Here is a 16,253-nt window from a genome sequence, read left to right on the forward strand (position 1 = left end):
GAGAGAGAGAGAGAGAGAGAGAGAGGGAGGAGCATTTTAGTTGAGCCTATCCTGCGCTTGTTCGTGTTGCTGCGGTGCCACGGTGTAGCAGAGTGAAGTTTGCGTTCATATAATCACGTAGCGAGTGTGTAGTGGGGAAAGGGAAGTGAGGAAGTGAGAATATTTATATTATTTAACATATTATTTGATAACATGTCAGCTTTTGTGCGTGTGTGTGTGTGTGTGTGTGGGTAGGTGGCTGGGTGGGTTTAGGAGCAGTGACAGATGGCGGTGGTGAGGGAGCGCGGCGAGCGGCTGGATGGCTACAGTGTTTTCGTCAGCACTGGTCAGTCTTGCCCCACACATTCTAAGTTTATGTATTCCCGGCAGCTTCTCCCTACACCGAGCACCGCCTAAGCAGCACCAGAGAGGCACGACTATGCAAGGTGAGTCTAGTGGTGCCATCCTCCCCTCAGTCAGCCTTACTGCCTTCCCACAACACCCTCCCCTTCCCTGTAGTGCCTTGTACTCATTTATTTAGGTTTTATTATTCGTTATTTAGGTATTTTTGGGGTTATTTATTTAATTTTAGGTTATGTTTACGTCTGACTCTGGAAACCGTTGGAAATTAGTCAAATATTGAAGGTTCGTCAATATGTAAACAAGCCGTCAGCTGAGAGAGAGAGGCGGGACGTCAGTTTTATTAGCCATTATTTGTTTTATCTCTCACTTATTGTAAACCGAGCATGTCACAAGATGAAGCCACATGTCTAGTCTTCATATCCGCTAGTCAGATATATCCGCCATTGCTTGCTTTTGGTGTTATAAAGGAATAATCAAGGCAACATGGCGGCCGGTTCCCCCACTGAGGTCGCCGCCGAGGGCCGCCAAGATGGATTGCTACCTGTTCCAGCTTGAGGGTTCCAATATTTTTTCATATTTTTCTGAGTGACTTTATTTGGCTTGTATAGTAAGATTTTATGGTTTCTAAAAATATTTCGTTGCTTTTAAAGTGTGTTTCTTGCTTCAGTTAAGTAAATATGCTGAATTTGGTGTCATTTTTTTGCGTAAATAAAGGGCTGTTTTGACGGTGATATTTACCCAGCCCGGTTTTTAGCTCCTTTATTTTAGGCTTTAATGAAACTTTTATTATTTCAAAAAATCGTTTATGATTTTTAAAGTGTTTTGAGGTCCTGTTCAGTTAAGTATGTTGACTTTGACATGGTTTTTAATCCCGTTAAAAGTGATGATTTTGTCATTTTTTAGTTTCTTTATTTCTTTATTTTAGCCTGTAACTAAGTTTGCATTGTTTGAAAAAATAGTCTAGATTTTTTAAAGTGTTTTTTTACCGGTGCAAAGTGAATTAGGTGAACTTTTCAGTGTTTTTAATGGTGTCAAAAGTTCCAACACTTTTTTCCATATTTCATATAATATTTCTTTATAACTACTCAGGCTGGGGATGTTTTGATATTGTGAATATTAATTAAAGTAATTATCAAGTCAGAATATATAGTGCATTCAAGCCTAGCTTAATTTTTTCTAGGGGTCAATTTCAAAATTAAATACGTTACGTACGTAAGCCAGCGGGCCTGCGGCATCTCGCCTGTGACGTCATCAAGGAGGCGGGACTTGCTCGGCTCCAGTGTCTCCTCCTTAATATTTACCGTAATTTCCAGTGTTTCCCAGGTGTTTCCAGCTGTTTCCAAACTCAGGCGTGTAGATAGTTGTAGGAGAAGGAAGAAAATAAGAGAAATGAAGGAGGAGGAGGAAGAAATAAGCAGAAATGGAGGAGGAAGTGGAGTAGGCAAAAACAGGTAAACAATATTTAGCTTAGTATCCCTTGCTGCGCTGCCGTTCTCTGTAATATTTGGTGTGTTTTTGGTGTTTTAGATGCATATAGGAGTGTTGTGGAGTGTTTAGATTGTGTTTTGGGGGTGTTTAGCTGCGTTTTGGGTATATATTTTCTGTTATCATTGTGTTTTCGGGTGAATTTTTGGGGTTTTAAATGTGGTTTAGGATGTTTTTAGTTATATCTTACGTGTCTTGAGTCATGTGGGATGTTTTGAGTACACTAGGGTGTTTTGAGTGTGTTTTGGATGTTTTGAGTGTGTTTAGGGTGTGTTTAGGTGAGTTTTGTGGGTGTATTGGGATGTTATGGGGTCTTTGGAGTGTTGTGGATGTCTTAAGCGTGTTTTGGGTATGTTCGGGTGAGTATTGCGGGTATTTTTGGGTGTCATGGGGTGTTTAGAGTGTGCTTTGAATGTTTAAAGCGTATTTTGGGTATGTTTGGATGAGTTTTGTTGTATTGAGGGGTGTTTTGAGTGTGTTTTGGGGCGATTTGAGTATGTTTTGGGGCAATTTGAGTGTGTTAGGGTATTTTGGCAACACACGCCTCCCAATAACCCAAATAACGTAACTCTAAACACCACAACCTCACCCGATCTTACCGTAACATATACAGGACAATCTTATCAAGCCTATTATACCCGCAAGGGCTTGCCACACTCCAGACACTGCGCAAGTACCCGTGAAAAGTCTCCTTGCTTCCCCTCCCACTCACCTCCTCAACCCTTACTGTAACTCTTTCTCTCTCTCTCTCTCTCTCTCTCTCTCTCTCTCTCTCTCTCTCTCTCTCTCTCTCTCTACGACGACGAACCAAACCAAATCTAGTCTAACTGCTACTACTACTACTACTACTACTGCTGCTGCTGCTGCTGCTGCCGCTACTACTACTACTACTACTACTACTACTACTACTACTACTACTACTACTACTACTACTATTACTACTGCTACTACTACTGCTACTACTACTACTACTACTACTAACCTAACCTAACGTAACCTAACTGCTAGTTTAATACCAACAAATTGCAGTTTAAAGGTGAAACATCAATTAGAGTAATGACTGTTGCTCTCTTCCCCATCACAACTATCTTCACTCGTTCCGGTAGGTAGGAGAAAGAGGGAAAGAGAGAAGCTCGAGATTTGTTGGCCTATTGCTCGGTCATACCCATACCTTGCCGAGTCTCAGCCTGGGACAGAGTAATGACTGATGGTCGCTTCCCCATCACCACAGTCTTCACCCGCTACAGTAGATCAGGAGAGAGAAAGAGAGAGAGGACTATGAAGGAAGCTAGAGATTTGGTGGCCTATTGCTCAGTCATGGCCATTTATTTCCGAGCGTCAGCCTGGGACAAAGGAACAGAGGCGTGCGTAGGGGGTTGATTGTTTTTCCGATTCCAGAGCGCTACAGCTGAGTTATTGACTTGTGGGAGGCTCTGTCCTTATTGGTAAACACTGGAGTGGGAGATGGTGGCCCGCGCGGTGGTTCCTTGTGTGCAGAGGCTGTGGTTGAACAGAATGACACGCTAGGGAGAGAAAGAAAGATAGGTTCTGGAGACGGGGAGGGAAAAAGGAAGAAAGATAGAAAGAGAGAGAGAAAACATTTAGGAACGATAGATGGGGAGAGAAAAAAAGATAGGAATGGTAGCCTAGGGGAGAGAAAAAAGAAGGAAAGGTAGACAGGGAGAGAAAAATAGGAATGGTAGCCTAGGGGAGAGAAAAAAGAAGGAAAGGTAGACAGGGAGAGAAAAATAGGAATGGTAGCATAGGGGAGAGAAAAATGAAGGAAAGGTAGACAGGGAGAGAAAAAAAATAGGAATGGTAGCCTAGGGGAGAGAAAAAATGCAAAGCTTTCATCAGTAGTGAGCTGATATTAAGGGGAGTGTGTATTGTGGCAGTAATCCTATTCCCCTCTCTGTTCGTGTTCCCTGTGGCGTCTTTTCATGAACCTAGGATAACAGATATGCACATAATGGCGTTTCATGATAACACGGTATGTTTGTATGTCTCAGCCTCTCTGGGAATTAAAAGGGAAACCAAACAGCAATAGATCTTTTAGCGCTCTGATGATAACACTGCATGTCTGAGTGTCTGAGCAGAAGAGTCTCTAGATTAGGTAAGGTTAGGTTATGTTGTTAAGTTGTTGTTAGGTTAGTTTAGGTTAAGGTTTACCACACAAATCCCCTTTTAAAGACGAATACAAGTCAAGCTTTAGCCGACAGACTACTGCATCACCTTTTATATGAGTAATGTACACAAAAATCATGTTATGTTATATTGCGTTAGGTTACGTTATGTTAGATAAGATTAAGTTACATCACACAAATCTTATAGAAACGAGTATACATCAAGCACGTATCGCCCTCCTGCCTGTGTCCTTTTTTATGTATCAATAACATTAAAAAAAGTTACGTTACGTCAAGTTAGGTTAGGTCAAGCTATATGAGATTAAATTCCATCACACACAGAATCCCCTTAAAGAAACAAATACACATCAAACTTTACACGACGCTTCTCTTTCCCGCCACTGTCCTCTTTTCTTAATCCAATCACTCACCATTCACTTGAGCCCGCCCCTCACATCCGCCGACAGCGCTGTGGCTCCAAGACGAGATGTATGAGGGTCTGGGATGTGGGGTATCAAGGGAGGAACGAGGGGCGTGACGAGGGAAGGCTGAGAGTATTACGTGAGGTAGCGACGAGGAGAGGGAAGGATGAGTCAAGGGATGTTATGTTGTGTATAGATGTATGGGGAAGGAGAGGTTTGGGAGTGAAGGGAGTGAAGGGAGGAAGGGGTTAAGATAGGGAAGTGATGGGAAAGAGAGATGGAGTGCGAGATGAGGAGAGGGAGACAAAAGGTGTATATGCTGAAGGGAGAAAAGAGAAAAGGGATGAAAGATAGGGAAGGAAGAGGAAAGAGAGGGATGAAGTGATAAAAATGAGGAAAAGGAGTGAAAAGTGATGATAAAAGGAGTAAAAAGAGAAATACGTAATAAAACAAGGAAATGACGCATGGAGAGAGAGAGAGAGAGAGAGAGAGAGAGAGAGAGAGAGAGAGAGAGAGAGAGAGAGAGAGAGAGAGAGCACTTTCTTTCCTCCTCTCCTTCACTATAAACGTCACTCGGGTGTTGATAGGACTGCAATGCTATTAATTCCTTTGGTCAGACGAGACGTGAGTGGGGGTTGTGTAAGCTGCCTGCTTCTTCACGTGTGTGTGTGTGTGTGTGTGTGTGTTGTTGTTGCTCCCTTACTGAGGAGAGGGTAGGGGAGAGAGGTCTGGGATTCTCTTCTCGTTTGTCCTTCTGTTCCCGCATCTATTTTTAACAACCTATTGTGTTGTTTCCTCTCTTTTAAAGGTGTGTGGGCCGGTCTCTGTGCGTGTGTGGGAGGGAGGGAGGGAGAGAGGAAGGTGGGCAGTGTGTGTGTGTGTGTGTGTGTGGTTCGGGCTTATCTTCCACTATTTATTGACTCTATTTATCATTGCCACATGTGAGTCAGTCATCTGTGCGCATCTATTTCACACACACATACACACACACACTGGTGGGAGTTGTAGGAACATTACATCGAGGAAGACGTGCTGTAAAGGGAGGCGGTGGAAATGAAGGTTAGTGTATCCAGGAATGGGCGGAGCGTCGGATTACTATTAGTAGCCTTGGTCACCCCCGCTGCCGTGAGAACCAGCCCGTATTCAGAGACACTGCGATCTTTCACCACAACTATTTTCACAGGCCACAGAGATGATTATCCGGATTCCCACGAGTATTTGTTCTGCTAATAATGTAGACATATTATTAATCTGTCACTAGAATAATAAAAACGCCTTTAAAAACCCGTATAACTTCAACAAGAGACCATTGAATGTATTCGAGGTGTGGCTCAGAAGTGTTTCAGAATAAGGGTCAGGATCTGTGGGAGGCTGCAGTGTTATGGGTGTTCAGGGACTGCCGCGTGTAGGCCTAATGACTTCCCTTGAGATCCCCAGGGAGATGATGATGGAACGGCTATGCTATCCTTTGTTGTACGGTGCTGAACATTTCTAGTGTTTTGTGTTAAGGGTCCACACACACACACACACACACACACACACACACACAGCCATGGGAACGTAGATTGATGGCTTTCTCCTCGTGCCGAACAGCGTGGCAACATTTCCTTGATTCACGTCTGGCATCCGCTCTCCGGTAGATGAACGCTGATACGCTCTGAAAAATGTAAGCTGACTTCAAAATTCCTCATTCGAGAAGCGTCATTTTTCCTCTTGTAAGCTTCTGTTTTTTTCTTCAGGTGTTCGTAGCTCTTGGCAGTCCTTCTGCTTCCTCTTACTCATTCGTGCTCTTTCTTCACTCACGAAAGGCTAACCGTAATGGTTTTGTGCTTATATAGTGATGTTATTACGAATATACACACACTCGTATGTTGATTTTAGAAGTTTTTCGCTGTCTGAGTAAGATGTGATTGCCTTCGTTCAGGTGTGTTTGTAATGTCACATCTCTCACCGGCTTTTCAACTACATAAAGTCGTTCTATTATTTTACACAAGTTACCAGATCACTGTCCTTCCCTTCACAACACTCCACTACTCTCATCTTTTTTGTATTAGAATTCCTCTGGTCCTGTCTTCCTCCTTCTCTTGTATCAGAACTCTCCTGGTCCACGTTCCCTCCCTCTCTTGTATCAGAATTCCTTTAGTCCACTCTTTCTCTCCTCTTCCTTGCATCAGAACTCCTCACAAAGAGTTAAGTCCGTGAAAAATTAAAAGCTTAAATCAAATAGAGTGTTGTGCTTCATGTCAGTCAAAATTTTCTCCTCCACTTAGACTCTGGCTTTCCACAAGGGCCTCGTCCACCCGTGTATGGAGAGCGCCTCTTAGCAGGGTACCAGCTCCACTCACCCGGCGCCCTTTAAAAGCACAGAGTCAAGAGCTATTCGTCTTATTCACTCCCCTTCTTTAACTGTCTCGGGCCCGTATGCAGAAACGCTTTGCTCTCTCGCCACGACTGTTTTTAAAGGCCACAGAGATGATGAGCCAGGTTTCCAAGAGTGTTTCTCATGTTAGAAATGGAGAAACCTTGATAATCTGTCACTGGAACCTTAAAAACACCGTTAAAATACTGTGCCACTTCAACTAGAGCCTTTTGAAAGTAACGGAGATGCAGCGCAGAAGTGTTTCAGAATCTGGTTGCCACTGGTATGGTCACGGAGGTACAGACTGTTGTTATTGTCTTTTCCAAATGACAGAATAGTTTAAGAGATTGTAGTACGGATTCCGGTATTTATTTATTTTTAGCTAAGTATGTTTTATTCATATGGTTGTCCGGTATGAGGTGCAGTTGTCACAGTAATGGACAGACCCGTGTGTGTATGTGTGTGTGTGTGTGTGTGTTTGTGTTTATATTAGCGACACTCACCACCAGGGGTCGTGCTTCGGTTATTAACGCTTTGGTAATTGGTTTGTTCAGTTCATTTCCAGCACACACACACACACACACACACACATCGAACCCTGTGTCCTGGTTTCTCTCCTCACCTTCCTGCCCCCCTCCCCATCTCTCCCTCCTCCTCTCCCTCCTCCGCTCCCTGCCTTCTCCTCTCCCCTTCTCTCCCTTCTCCCTTTCCCTCCCATCCCCTCGAGGACGCCTTAAGGGGAGGTCGAGGTGGGATTAGTGTGGTGGCAGCTGGATTTGGCTGCACTGGCGTAGGAGAGAACGTGGGAGGAAGAGGAGGGGCTTAGAGGAAGACAGCAAAGAGGAGGAGGGAGATCTTATCGGGGAAAGGAGTAAAGGACAATATAGGCATTTTTACTCCATATATTTTACTTTTTTTCCTTTCCCTCCCTCATAAGAAGCAAAATAGCAACATTGGACCAGAAATAAAATACACGAAAATCACCTAATTTCTCCCCTTGTTGTCTTGTAAATATTATAAAACCTTGAGTCATCGTCCCACATTCCCTCAGTCTAATCCCATTTACGTGAATTTTGCAACACCCACCCATTGCAGTTTGTCTTTTACATTTCCACGCTCAAAACAGAAGGGTGCGGGGCCCAGCAAGGACATAGGGGCTGTTAGCATTGCCTCACACGCCTGGTGGTGCTGGCGATGGGGACACGTATCGCTCAGACACTCAGATACTCTCTCAGGCACCCCTTGCTGCTCATTCCTATTGGTTTCAGCCGTGTCTCCATAGCATGAAGGTAGTGAAGGTACAGGGAGGGTGTCTCTCTCTGACATTTCCACCTACATAGTCCCAGTTTCCGAGCATTGACTAGGAAGACGGCTCCTATCATAGGGTGGTATAATCCCGCGTTTCTCAGTGTGGTCTGGACTGCGTGTTAAGAGAGGGGAGAGTAGAACATGAGTAAGAGTAAGAAGACATAAGATAACGGAAGATAAAGTATAAGAGAGGCTACAAGAAGACTTCAAGCCTACACGTGGCAGTTCCTGTGTGACTGTAATGAAATAGACTCAGTAATCAGGTTGTTAGGGTCGCGTCATTAGGGAACTTCAAAAGATGATCATATAAATTTATGGGTGAGGATAATAGGTTTGGAATAGGTAGGTATCTTACGTACATGCAAAGACTGCTACGTGTAGGCCTAATGGGTCCCTGCAGTTCTCTTATTTTATGTTTTTATCTTCTAACTCTTCTGATAAACAAACTCCCACTCCTTTACACCTCCCAGACTTTTCCCTCCTCCTCTGCTGCTTTCCCGTTACCCTCTGCACCAGACTTCGCGGCTCATAATTTATCATCTCGCTCACGTTGCCGTCGCTAGGAGTTTGGCGGAGGTCGATGGTGGCGGTGTAGACACATTACCGGTGCAGTCTCATCCATCTGGGTCCGTGCTGATCGCTCACCTTCCCTATTACTCACTCGGCCTTGGGGACGCTCCTGGACTGAACTGAAGAGAAAATATTTACTTGCATGCTCAGACTTTACATTTTACCGTGATGTAAGTGAAAGGAGCCCAGGGACCCACTCCACTCAGACGCTGCACCTTTCGCCCACTCGTGTCGTAAGAGAGGAGAGGCGGCCGGTGTGTGAGAACTTGAGAACGTAAGGAAAATAAGGGAAACTGCAGGAAGCCACGTGGCAGTTCTTGTATTAAAAATGCCTACCTGTTTCCACCTGTCATTATCATTCATGAATTTGTGTAATGTTTTATTGAGAAGAGAAGAAGAGGGGTGGTGTAAGTGTGAGAGCATATTAATATAAACATGAGGGAAGCTGCAGGAAGCCAAGCCATCAGACAGACACGTGGCAGTCCCTACATAAAACCCACACACTCATTTCCCCCAATCATCATCGTCCATGAATTTGTCTACTCTTTTAAAAGCTCTCTAATGACTCAGCACTAACAACTTAATTACTGTGTGTGTGTGTGTGTGTGTGTGTGTGTGTGTATTGAGAGAGAGAGAGAGAGAGAGAGAGAGAGAGAGAGAGAGAGAGAGAGAGAGAGAGAGAGAGAGAGAGAGAGAGAGAGAGAGAGAGAGATCCACCTAGTCACAGTAATATTCTAAAGGCTTTGCAAGGGCACGTGTCACAGTTTCTATGTGTATTGGTGATTTATATGCATAGAGTGATGCTTCCCATTAAACCGTGTGCCCCGTTATTTAGCCGCCGCCTGATGAGCATGTGACAGCTGAAGGAGGAGAAGAGAGAGAGAAAAAAAAAAAAAACAGCGCGTGGCAAGAATGGCAGTACTTGTAGAAATTGTAGTAATACCACCACCACCACCACCACCACCAACAACAACAACTACTACAACAATAACATCAACAATAGCAGCAACAATAACAAAAGCAAAGAAAGGAAGTGGGTGAGGAGGAGGAGGAGGAGGAGGTGGAGGTGAAGAAGAAGAAGAAGAACAGGAACAAGAACAAGAAAAAAAAACAAAGAACCAAAGAAAAACAAAGAACGAACGAAAAGAAAAAAAAAATAGAAAAAGATAAAGAAAGGAGGAAAGAAAGACAGAAAAAAAAAGTACTGAAGGAAGAACGAAAGAACAACATTAAACACAAGACTACTACAAACAATAACAACAACAAGCATGACATGTGATTGACAGAATAAAAAAAAAATGGAAAAACACCAGAAGTATGTGCCATCAGTGTCTTGCGTCACACACACACACACACATACGGGCCAGGCACCCTAGCCACCACCACCACCACCACCACCAACAACAACAACAACAACAACAACAACGAAGAAAGGGTTAATTGAGGAGGAATAATAGGAGGAGAAAAAGTAAAAGACCGATGAAAAAGTAGCAAGTGAGGATGACAGGAGAAGAGGAGGAGGAGGAGGAGGAGGAGGAGGAGGAGGAGGAGGAGGAGGAGGAGGAAAATAAGAGTGAGAGGGAGATGATTGAGACATAAAAGTGAAGAGAGAGAGAGAGCGTGTGATGGAGAATGAAGAAATGAGGATGATAATGACGGAAAAGAAGAAACGAAAGAGAAAATAATAAAGGAAAGAAAAAGGAAAAGAAGAAAACCACTAAAATCTTCTCCATTAAAAGAAGAAAAAGTAGAGAGAGAGAGAGAGAGAGAGAGAGAGAGAGAGAGAGAGAGAGAGAGAGAGAGAGAGAGAGAGAGAGTTATAAGAAAGAATAGAAAAAGAACCACCACCACCACCACCACCACCACCACCACCACCACCAAAAACACACTCCCATCCCCCTTCCCCATCGCTTCCCCGTCCCCTCCCTTCCCCCTTCAGCGCCTTCTGCAAGCACGCACCGCCCCTTGCACTTCCGTCCCTCGCTGCCTCGGGTGAAGAAAAGGGAGCCCCCAAATTTGCTGACCTACATTGAAAGCTTGCAGTGAGAGAGGGTTTGTTGGCGAAGCGGGGCAGGGCGGGGTGGGGTGGGGGGTTGGGGATGAGGGGGATGGGAGGAGGGGGTGGTTGGGGACTTGGGTGGTTGGTGGGGAGATGGGGGAAGCTGTGTCTGCGTGCTGAGTGGCAGGCAGCAGCATGGAGAGAGAGAGAGAGAGAGAGAGAGAGAGAGAGAGAGAGAGAGAGAGAGAGAGAGAGAGAGAGAGAGAGAGAGAGAGAGAGAGAGAGAGAGAGAGAGAGAGAGAGAGAGAGAGAGAGAGAGAGAGAGAGAGAGAGAGAGAGAGAGAGAGAGAGCAGCTATCATGGACATTCAACAGTCAACAAGTATGCAATGATGATGGTAGTGGTTAGGAGTGGCTACTGGTGGTGATGGTGGTGGAGAGAGAGAGAGAGAGAGAGAGAGAGAGAGAGAGAGAGAGAGAGAGAGAGAGAGAGAGAGAGAGAGAGAGAGAGAGAGAGAGATTATAACACCGACAGGAAGCCACCACTTCATGAGTCGAGTGTAGCACTTTCTTTCTCCTCCCTCTCTCTCTCTCCCTCTCTCCCTCCCTCTCCTCTGGCTTCGCTCTCTCATTACGTCCTTGCTTACACAGATGTCAGCTGGTCCCTCCCTCTCTCTCTCTCTCTCTCTCTCTCTCTCTCTCTCTCTCTCTCTCTCTCTCTCTCTCTCTCTCCCTGCATATTTCACTCCCTCACTGCAAGAGTTCATGAGCCTGGGAATGGCGACAGAGAGAGAGAGAGAGAGAGAGAGAGAGAGAGAGAGAGAGAGAGAGAGAGAGAGAGAGAGAGAGAGAGAGAGAGAGAGAGAGAGAGAGAGAGAGAGAGCAAAACTGACAGGAAGGATATAAACAAGAAGACGAAAGAGGAAAGAAGAGGAATAAGATGGATTTAGTGAGTGAGTGCGAACGTGAGGTGAAAACAAGGAGGAAGAGGAGGAAGAGGAAGAGGAGGAGGAGAGAAAGATATGAAGAAGTAACAACGACTGGAGGGAAGGAATGTAAGAAGGAAGGTGGAAAGGAAGGAATGAAGGAAGGAAGGAAAGAAGAAAGGAAGGACGTACGATATTGTAAGTTACTGATTTGCGTGTGTGTGTGTGTGTGTGTGTGTGTGTGTGTGTGTGTGTGAAGGAGGAGGAGACAAAAGGGAAGAAAAACTAATTTGCCGCACTATTAAAGAAAAGTTGAACAAAGAAACGACATTCATGCGAGGGTAATTTAGTCATTGGCAGTTAACAAGGCAGTGTGGGCAGTTAAGAAGGTAATAGTTATTGTGCACAGTTTTCTCTCTTACGCTACAATTGACGGAGAAAATGAATTAGGAACGGAAGTAACAAAGAAAAAAAAGTTACATTGAGTATCGAATTCTACCTCTTGTTCATCCCCCTACCTCTCCTCTCCCTCTCTCTCTCTCTCTCTCTCTCTCTCTCTCTCTCTCCCTCCCAGTCGCTGTTTCTACTCCTCGTCTCCCCTACACTCTCCTTCCCTTCCCTCTCACTGTTTAAACATCTATTATTTAACAATTTCTCTCCAGACGCTTTTTTTTTTTTTTCCCAATTACAGCAGCAAACATCAAAGGAAGCAATGAAAACGTAATGAAAACGACCTGTGTTTATTGATCCTTCGTCGCTCGTGTTCCCGTTTTTTGTCTGCTTCTCCTGGGTGCGGTTGTCTGCTGCTCTCCTCTGTTTGTTTGTGCTACTTTATATAACACATTTCTTTTGGGAGCAGGAGGAGCAGGATGTAGTTTTCTTGCCGCCGTCTCCGCCTCCTCCTCCTCCTCCTCCTCCTCTTTCTTGGGGATTCCACTGGTATTACATTTGCAGTTCGTTGATTGTTGAGTTTATTTGGGAGGTTGGGGTATAGCTTTCTCTCTCTCTCTCTCTCTCTCTCTCTCTCTCTCTCTCTCTCTCTCTCTCTCTCTCTCTCTCTCTCTCTCTCACCTCCATGTATGTCTTTTCCTTTCTCTTACTTTCACTATCCAATAACTCACATAAAGATAAACACGTTCACTGCAAGATAGCATTGATCGCGCTGGGTATCTTAAAGTAATATCAGTAATAACAGCACGCACTGAGTCACCAATGAATGCAGCAGCAGCAGTAGTAGTGGTGGTGGTAGTAGTAGTAGTAGTAGTAGTAGTAGTAGTAGTAGTAGTAGTAGCAGTATTTCTGGTGGTGGTGGTGGTGATGGTATTAGTAGCAAAACTGTTAGTAGGGTTAGGTTAGTAGTAATTGTTGTTGTATTAATAGTAGTAGACTGAATCTAATGGAAACGTAATGATGATGCAAGTCTGCCGACGAAGTAGTAGTAGTAGTAGTAGTAGCAGTAATAGTAGTAGGTAGTAGTAGTAGTACCAACAGGAGCAGCAGCAGTAGAAATGGTTGTAAACGTAGCAAAGACAATGATAATGCAACTCCAACAATCCAAGACGTAAATAATTCAAACACCACATCAATTAAGGCAATGGCGCCACAATATAGAGAACAAATGTGCACGTAATTGCCTTCATGCAGCGCTGATAGAGTAACAGGTGTATGCATGCGTAGGAAGAGGACACGCCTTGACGCGGATGGCAGGCAGTCAATTAGAGCAGGCAGCGGGAGAGAGAGAGAGAGAGAGGAGTGTGAGACAAGTGTAACGAAGAGGGACAAGTAGAGACATTGGATATAAGCTCAAACACACAATAGATAGATGAATGATGGTATTTTGAGATTATAACACTTTTGCGTCTCATAAGGACAAGACAGACAAGATAAATAGGGAAAGATGAGTACCGCCATTGGACATAAGCTCTGAACACAAACAATGAGCGGGTTTCGAAATGGTTCAGCTGTGTTGGGTAGTGGGTATTTCGGCTTTTTCGTATTTCCTCTGCTTTTCGTCTGTTTGAGTCTGTTTTCCCCTCTAGTGTTTCATAACAGAGCAGCTGCGTTGGGTACTGAGTATTTCCGTGTTATTTCATATTTCCTTTTGCTTCTTTTTCATTCTTTCATTCGTTTTCCTTTTTTTTTTTGTTCCGTCTGTCTGTCTTCCTTCGTTAGGTTACCACAGGCAGATTTAAACTTTTCTTCTTTTCTTTCTTTAATCCGTTTTCCTTTCCTTGTTCCGTTCGTCCGCCTTCCTTCAGTTTCGTTAGGTCACCACAAGCAGATTTAAAAATTTCCTCTTTTTCCTTCTTTCCTTCGTCCTTTCCTTGTTCCTTTCGTCCACCTTCCTTTAGTTTTATAAGGTTACCACAGACAGACTCAAAACTTTCCTCTTTTTTCTTTCTTTCCTCCGTATTCTTTCCTTGTTCAGCATTCTTTTCTTGTCCCGTCCGTTCCCTTCCTTTAATTTTGTTAGTGTGCCACAGACAGACTTAGGTAAACCTCCCCCTCCCCAGAAGGAAGCGGGAGATAAAAGAATTTAATATGATAAGCGCTGAGTTGTAATGCCTTTACGAAACTTAGGGGACGTTACCAAGTGGAGAAAAATTAAGTCCATTTAAGTATTAAAAGGTACAAGGGTCACACAGGACGAGGAGAACCCGGAGGAAGAATACTTATAGGGAGAAAAGAGGGAGTGGGAGAGAGAGAGAGAGAGAGAGAGAGAGAGAGAGAGAGAGAGAGAGAGAGAGAGAGAGAGAGAGAGAGAGAGGTGGATGAGTGTGCTTGAGGTAATGAAGGAAGACACGTGGGTAACCGGAGAGAGAGAGAGAGAGAGAGAGAGAGAGAGAGAGAGAGAGAGAGAGAGAGAGAGAGAGAGAGAGAGAGAGAGAGAGAGAGAGAGAGAGAGAGAGAGAGAGAGGTGTAAATGAGTTTCAAGTTGAAGGGCTATTCAGAGAGAGAGAGAGAGAGAGAGAGAGAGAGAGAGAGAGAGAGAGAGAGAGAGAGAGAGAGAGAGAGAGAGAGAGAGAGAGAGAGAGAGAGAGAGGATGATTAAGCCACTGTTACTTTTTTTAATTTCTATCTTCCTTTTGCATTTTTTATCTTTCTATTTCCTGTCTCGTGTGTTTGCTTAATGACTCACTCACCCAATCTTTCCTTTCTGTTTCGCCTTCATTACTCAACAGTCGGCCTTGTCTTCCCCTCTGTCTAGAACCCCTTTTATTGACCCACCAAATACGCCCCTTACAAGTCTTCGCCATCACCAGAGGCAGAAACTCCACCAGACCTTTATTCTCTATCTCGACAAACCATTAGTCTCATCCCATTCAAGTCACCTAAATAAAACGTCACATCTTCATCTAATTCTTTGTCAACTCTGCCCTGCTTCACTGTGACTTTAGAAAACCTTACCATACCTTTCCCATTCATCTCTGCCAGCTATCAGTCTCTCCTGTCATATTCTTCCACATATCTCTTGCTGTCAACCTTGCTTTTTTTTACTGTGACTTTATAGAATCTTGTCAAACCTTCTCCTTTTATCTCTACCAAGTACCAAACGTCCCAGGCCACCATAAGATAACGTCTATAACTGTGATTTCAATGCAGAGGGGAATTTTCACTCTTCACTCTTCACTTCTGCCAGCTATTAGTCTCTCCCAGGCCACACTCACACAAATAACTTATCTCTACATCTATTCCTCTGTCAACCTTGCCTTTCTTTACCGTGATTCCAATGCAGGGTAAAGTCCACCAAACCTTCACTACCTTTCTATACCAACTACCAACCTCCGCCAGTCCACACTAAATAAAGCGTCTTGTCTTTACTTCTTTTCTTCTATCAACCTTACTCTTCTTTACTGTGATTCCAGTGCAAGGTAAAAATACTGAAGCTTCCTCTCTTCATCTCTGCCGCTGCCACTCATCCCAAGGCCACTTCAACAAAACGCCTCATCTCTTCTCTTCATCTAGCACAGTCTACGAGTATCTTGCCTCCCTTCACAATCTCCAGGCCGTCATTCTGCTACTCAATCTGACATCTACACGACGGTAAATTTCCCAAGAGAGGCTTTCTGGGAAATTAAAAGTTTTCTTGGTCCTTGTCGTAACATTTAAGCTGCTTATTAATGTCACAGTCGCGATGTTCAGTATTGTTTTTGCTTCCTTGATATTCTTTTCTTCTTTCAGCGAGAGGAAGTGACTTTGGGAGACGCGTCGAAATATTAGTCTGCACTTGAGATGTGGGAGTTTTTGGTGTGTTGTGTTTTACCTTCATTTCTTCGTAAAGGCTCAAGAAGGAAGAAGAAAAAAGCAACACACCTGCTATCTACTGTAAAGTAAGAGACACGTGGAGGTAGAGGAGGAGGAGGAGGAGGAGGAGGAGGAGGAGGAGGAGGAGGAGGAGGAGGAGGAGGAGGAGTGAAGTTACATTCGGAGTCCTATACAATTTTAGAAAAGCGAAGAAAAATAAACGATTGAGGAAATATACAGAGAGAGAGAGAGAGAGAGAGAGAGAGAGAGAGAGAGAGAGAGAGAGAGAGAGAGAGAGAGAGAGAATCATTAGTAGGGTCGCCTGTCACGTGGAGGCGAGGGAAGCAACAGGTGATGAGGAGTGATGGTCAGCCCGCCCCGTGTGTGTGTGTGTGTGTGTGTGTGTCCTGTGATACTGTACCCGCACGTGTGTTCCTTATGTGGAAATGACCGCTCTCATCCCTCCCTCCCCCTC

At 44.3% G+C, this 16,253-nt stretch overlaps 1 long non-coding RNA gene across 1 annotated transcript in view; it reads left to right on the plus strand.

Annotated features, from left to right (window-relative positions):
• The first annotated feature begins 232 nt into the window (after positions 1–232).
• Positions 233–16,253, plus strand: part of LOC135103381 (uncharacterized) — an 18,755-nt gene continuing 2,734 nt past the window's right edge. The window contains exons 1-3 of the long non-coding RNA XR_010270022.1: positions 233–425; positions 15,400–15,577; positions 15,716–15,864. This is a non-coding gene — a long non-coding RNA (uncharacterized LOC135103381). The remainder of the gene's footprint in view (positions 426–15,399; positions 15,578–15,715; positions 15,865–16,253) is intronic.

Source organism: Scylla paramamosain, chromosome 9 (genome assembly GCF_035594125.1).
Source record: "Scylla paramamosain isolate STU-SP2022 chromosome 9, ASM3559412v1, whole genome shotgun sequence".
Classification (NCBI taxonomy): domain Eukaryota; kingdom Metazoa; phylum Arthropoda; class Malacostraca; order Decapoda; family Portunidae; genus Scylla; species Scylla paramamosain.